Genomic DNA, 6612 nt, shown 5'->3' on the forward strand with positions numbered 1-6612 from the left:
TGCTATCTGAGTCAATTTGGAGCTAATAACAATGACTTCAGTACGTCTACATTTCACTGTGATCCATGATTGATGTGTCAGTGTTAATCAGTGTCATATTTTTCCTGCTTTTCTCACAGTTTCCTTCTGGATCATTGCATTAGGTGTAGCAGTGGGACAGATAGTCTTTGCTTGTGTAGCCACTTTCATAGCTGTCCTGCTTAAAAAAAAGACAAGAAGAGGTAACTTTCACTCTTGACTTATTTTATGTCCTATTTTAATGTGTCTCTTCCTATTAAAACAGAATGCTTTATGACTCTTATATGTGACCTACACTGACACCTGTCTAATATCTGCAAATATTTATTATTTAAAAGTTTGAAATCCTTCTGTCACTCAGGGACCCTGAGAACAACAAATAAAATACCACAAAAATCAGCCAATGACATTAATGGTAAGACAGTTTGATAAATATCCATTTTCTACATGTTTATTCTTTTGAAGATTAATCGATGTGTCTTTGTGTAAGTATTAATTTTCCTCCCTCGGTTTATTAAATCTGCACCACATAGACACCAATATTGGGAGATGTTTGCTGGGTTTAAATTTGCATGTATGGATTCAGTGTGTGTAGAATCTCTTGATTCGCTGAATCTTTAGTTGACTGAACCCCCAAAATGTTTCTTTCACAGACTGATGACCCCTCCACATCTTTACTTCTCTAAATCTCAGCTTCCATCTAAGGCTCTTTACATACGTTTTATACAGCTCATTGTAAAATGTTTATCTTGTTTTAAGCACTTCAAAAAAAATACCAATCTTTTGTTGCTGCTGTCTAAAATGTTCTGCATTATGTTGCTAAAATGAAATAAATTTTTTATAGCAATAAAATATCTAAAATATAATATTTTATACCTTGCCGTTATACCATGTGAGTTACATGCACACTTTAAATGCATGGCATTTTTTTTACTGTTAAACTGAATACAGTCTAACAGCAGTTAAATACAGTGCAACAAGGATCACCTAAAACCATCAGCTGTAACTCAGACGTAGACATAAATACATGCCTCAGAGTAACACAAAGTTGGAATGTGAACATGTGTAACTTCTGGTAAAATTATTTTTAAAGATGTACCTGACATATATCCTATATCCCATCCTCTGCTCTGTCTAAAGCTGTAGAAAGATTAAAATAATTTGGCAGAGGACTGATGATGGTGAAAATGATGGTAAAATGATTTCCACTTCACTAATATTCTACTTTGTATTCATGGTGCTAAAATAATTCAGTATACAAAGGAGTTTGTGGTTGACTCAGTGACTATGAGCTGCCAAGGGCCCTGTACTGTGAAGCTAGTTTAACATACCCAGGATATCTTTCAGTTATCTGGATCCATTTTGCTTAACATCCATGATCAGGATAGACAGTAACACAAAGCTGGTCATGAACTTGCTTAGCTAATCAAGGGTTTCCCCTACACGTTCACATGAAAGGGATGGTGTTGGAAACAGTTTAAATCCACCTCAAAAATATGAAGAGGCTACACACATACCACAGACTGAAAGAAACAAAAGAGCTGCAGAAAAAGCGGCGGTGTGAGGTTACGGTCACAGGTACATTTTGGTGAACGTAGCTTTGGCCTTTTGTCCGAACGTAAATAGTGTTTTGGTATCAGTAAAATAGGAGCTTTTCAGAAACTCCTGCCAGCCCATTTATCGCGTAAACATGCAAACAAAATTCCTAAAAAACATCAGTGTGTGTGGAAATAGTTTGAGTTTAAGTAAGAGTAAAAGCATGGCAGAGTAATATTTTAAAAGTGAGTTCTTTAAGTGCTTTTGTCAGTATGCCTGGAACAGAGTTACAGTACTACATTAATAAAGTTGAGACTACTTGAAGATAAGATTAAGAAAAACAAAAAAAAAGTGACAGAGAGAGATTGAGCTGGAAAGGATGTGCAGCTGGTTAGCGTGGTTAACTATAGAGATTAACTACAGCGAAAACTGTTCAGTAACAAGGAGTACTGTTAGGAGATAATGAATGAAGCAAATGAAGCAAGTGGAAGTCCGTTGATCCTGGTGACATGCCTTTCACCAGGATCAACCGCAGGTATGGAAGTGTCTAGGACAGACAGCGGTGGACTTTTTAGCCAGACTGAGGATGCCTAAGGAGCGGAAAAGAAGTGTACTGGTATCAGATTTCAAGAACAAGGGTGATGTGCAGAGCTGTAGTCACTACAGAGGAATAAAGCTGATGAGCCACACCATGAAGATATGGGGAATAGTTGTTGAAGCTAGTTAAGAAGAGAAGTGATGATCAGTAAGGAGTATGACTTTATTCTGAGAAAGAGGAATACAGATGTGACGTTTGCTTTGAGAGTGTTGATAGAGAAGAATATAGAAGGTCAGAATGAGTTTCACTGGGTATTTTTGGATCTAGAGGATCTAGAGAAGTATGTGAGGATGGGCCAGGTCATAAGACATAGGATGTGAGGCAGTGCTGAAGTGAACGTTTTAGTGACAGGTAGGTTCAGGAAGTGAGATTACATCAGTGATCAGCTCTGAGCTCCTTCTTGTTTGCAATGGTGATGTAGCTGACTGATGAGATGAGGCAGAAGTCTATGTGAACTATGATGTTTGCAGATGACACTTTGATCTGTAGTGACAGTAGGGAGCAGATGAAGAGCCTGGAGCAGTGGAGGCATGCATTGTAGAGAAGAGGAATAAAAGAAAGTAGAAACAAGACAAAATACATGTGTGTGAATGAGAGAGAGACAGGTGGAAAGGTGAGCATGCGAGGAGTACAGAACTGGGGTCAGCCATCAGGAGGACTTGCAGAGTGTTGGTGTGACAGAGGAGGATGCTGGCAATAGACGGAGCTGGAGGGAGATGATCTGCTATGTTAACCTCGAACAGGAGGAACTGTTTTATGCATGACTGTAGTGAAAATATTTTTCATGTTGTTATCTTTTATACTTTTAATAAAGGATTTGTACTTACCTCTGTCTTGTTTTGAATCTCACACTCCAACGCACCATAGCTGTAACTTTGCCATAACACAGTGACAATAAACCTGTTTAATCTTGAATTTTTTTGTAAGGACATGCAAGTTTGTTGTGTTTTATTGTGTGGCTCGCAGTTTTTGAAGCACTTTAAATTATAATTTAATAAGACAATATTATTATTCAACATTTAAAAAAATATTATAAAAGATAAAAATGACACAAAATGAGGAACATAAAAGATTCTGCATGTCGTGTGTCATTCTGCAGACCCACCATCTATCCTGCTGCTGTTTAATGAAGGTAATCAGGTGGGACAAAGGTACATCAGAATAATATCGCTGACAAACCCCTGATGGCATTCACTGACACAATTCTCTGTTCATTAACGTCTCCCATAATTAAAAGTTGCATTTTATTCTACATGAACACATTTCATCATGACTAATTGGATAAATAGTTTATGTAAGGTTTTTTTCTTTCCTGTTAAAAATTCATCATGTGTGAATGCTCAGGTTGTTTCGATGATCTTTACTTGAGGATCTGATACAGATTACTGGGAAATGGCAAAACTATAAATGTTTCTCTTGCTTTTCACTTCCTGGGGATACAAAAACAGAAAGAAAAGCAACTTGTTTTTCTTCAGGGTTGTTTTTTAGACTTGTCTGTGATTGCGTGGTATGTCTGCACTGAGTTTGCATATATTTTTTCACTATAAACTTCTTCATTGTTTTATACCCATAAAAGTCTGCAGCTCAACTAAAACAATGTCACATTTGCTCAAAATAAAACTTTTCCATTTTTGGTTTTTTTTTCGCACTCAGGAATCTGCAGTTCAGCTACTTGCAGCAATGATGCGACAGGATGCGCTTGTATATCTGCTTTTTGTCTACGGAGTCCTTCCAGCAGGTAAGAAGCAGGTTCAGCAGTAACTGATGTTCACATTAGAGGTACAACAGGTGAAACGTGTTTGCTTTTGTCTATCAATCTTTGAAAAGAAAAGAAAAGCTGAGGGAGGTGGCATCTGTTTCTTTCACTCAGTTTAAGTTTGTTGCATGCACTTCTTACTGTTCATTTCCTCCATGCAGCTCTAACAGCAGTGATACAAACACAGCAGACTGTGCTGGCAGCAGTGGGAGAAGATGCTGAATTCAGCTGTCAGCTCTTGGAGACTAAAGACGTCCTTCAGGTTGCATGGCAGAAAAGTTCAAATGATGTGGAGACAAATGTTGCCACCTACAACAAGTACTTTGGTCAGAGAGTGAATGATGGCTTCACAGATAAAGTTAAGTTTAAATATATTGGACTACAGAACTGCTCCATAGTCATCAGGAATGTGACATATGAAGATGAAGCCTTCTATCACTGCCTGTTTAACACTTATCCTGAAGGCTCCTTCACAGGTAAACCCTGCCACCAAGTTTATGGTGAGAACTTTTACCTTCTTTAACCAACAACCAGTGCCTCAAGGAGGATATAAATGTGTAAGCAGCTGGTGTGTTTGTAAGAGCATGTTGATGATATTTCCTGATCCTTCACAGAGCTGCATGAACCTGTTGTTGATGTCAGAGAGTCAAACTCTACTGAAGAGTAGGTTGTTTCCTGTTCAGCCACTGGTCGACCTGCTCCCACTGTAACACTCAGTGTCTCACAACAAGACCTCAACTTCTCACAGTACAACACTGTCAGTGTGTCCAACACCAACGCTACATTCACTGTCACCACTACAGCTGTGCTCTCAGGTTCACGTAACAACAGCACGCAGGTGGGATGTGCAGCACGAGTGCTCTCTGCTCCTCAGAGAGAAATGATGGTGATGATTCCTGAGGTCCAACAGGTGCATGCTGGGAATGACGATAATGATGATGGTAAGATGGTAAAGGAAGGTACCTTTTTCAAAGTCATTATATATATTAGGGTTTGTCACTACTCTATAATCCTCATGTCTAAAATTCTAGATTTTAAATTAAGTCTAATATTTCCTGATTTCTTTCAAGTGTTTTATGTCACATTTCCATTTGTTTTCTTGTAGATTTTACTTGGATCATTGTGTTGGGTGCAGTGATCTGCATTTGTGTTGTTGCTGTTGTCACTATTCTTACAAACAGGAAAAAGGTAAGTCTTTTAAATGCTATCTGAATTAATCTAACACCTTTGCTATTGTAGCCTAACTCTTTGGTTTGACTCCTTTGTTTTGTCCTGCAGCTGCTCTAAAATATATGATGTGATTCAATCCGCAATCAAAAACACATATGGCTAAGATACCTTTGTCATATTGTTATTAGAAACCCTGATGCTCTCAAGTTTTTTTACTATATCTGAAACCTTTTGGCTGTCTTCTGTATTTTTCTAGCAGACAGCTGATCATTGTATACTTAACATACAGTACTGAACAAAATGCATTTAATCAAACTGAATCAGAAGGTCTGATTGTGTTTAATGTGTTCTGAAGCTTTGAGAGTTTGTAATTAAATTTAATTGTCTGCATGCATGTTTGTAGCTGTGTGTCTGTATTTTTTTGTGTGTGTGTTTATTTTTTGTAATTTTTGTTAATACAATTTTCACATTGATTTTTATTTTATTTTCATGTTTTCTGTTCATGAAATAAATAATTTTATATAACTGCTTCCACTTTGTCCATGTAATTGTTTTCACCTTCATATTTACTGCTGCTTTCGGTTACATTTAAAAGATGTATATAATGTAACAAAGGTTTAGGCCACTAAAAAAACAAAAAACAGGTTTGGGGTCATGACCTTTTTCAGAATAATCTAAAATCCAAATTCAACAAAGAACAGAAAAAAGGTTTATAATAACTCATAAATATTTTTAATTTTCCCTTTATTAAAAAAGACGACTTAGTCTACTTGAAGAAACACTTTAAACAAAATAAATTAAGGTTATTTTTGAGCTTCTTTGTGGCAGATTAGCTCTAACTAGAAAGCGAAAATTTCATAAGAAATTTTAAGTGTGCCTATGCCGCTAATCAGTGTAGTTTGCCATTCATACAGTTACAGGGAGCAAAACTCAGCAGAGCAGCCATTCTCCACCATGAACTATGGCAAAAACAAACACCACTCGCGCCTCACAGATGACCGCTTACAGTTTTGTGTAAAGATGAGGTGACTTCGTACAGCCCCGATTTGCAGTCGCTGTGCACAGAGGTTCATGAGCAGAAGTCCCATTGTACCACGGCAGACCCGACAATGTTTGCATGAACACGCTTTGAAGCATTGCATTATGGACCACTTTTCACACATGGTTGGTGTACCCACACAGCCGGCTGTAGCTTTTCATCTCACAGCCCGACACACACCCAAAAAACAGCCGAGAGAGCACAGACTTTACGCCTCAGAGGCGTGATTGCAGATGCCGCTCAGGTGGGTCCACCTCCCCTGCAGCGGCACTGCAGACCACGCCCCGCCACACACATCAAACACGTAAAATAAATATTTATGCACTTTTGCATTCACTTTTTGTTTTTTGTTATTTTTACACAGTGTTCTGAATGAATAACAATGGTCTACAGCCAATCGTGTGTATTGTTATACAAACTTTGGTTGTAAGATTCAGATAACTATTTAATAAAAGCTAAATATTTTATATGAGAATAAGAAAGAAAAGTATATCT

General features: G+C 37.7%; 1 pseudogene; it reads left to right on the forward strand.

The window, feature by feature from the left end:
- Positions 1 to 2016: 2016 nt before the first annotated feature.
- LOC146361059 (OX-2 membrane glycoprotein-like) lies at positions 2017 to 5195 on the forward strand (annotated as a pseudogene).
- The last annotated feature ends 1417 nt before the right edge of the window (positions 5196 to 6612 follow it).

This window comes from Perissodus microlepis, chromosome 23, assembly GCF_051167445.1.
Source record: "Perissodus microlepis isolate ML-2025 ecotype Zambia chromosome 23, ASM5116744v1, whole genome shotgun sequence".
NCBI lineage: Eukaryota > Metazoa > Chordata > Actinopteri > Cichliformes > Cichlidae > Perissodus > Perissodus microlepis.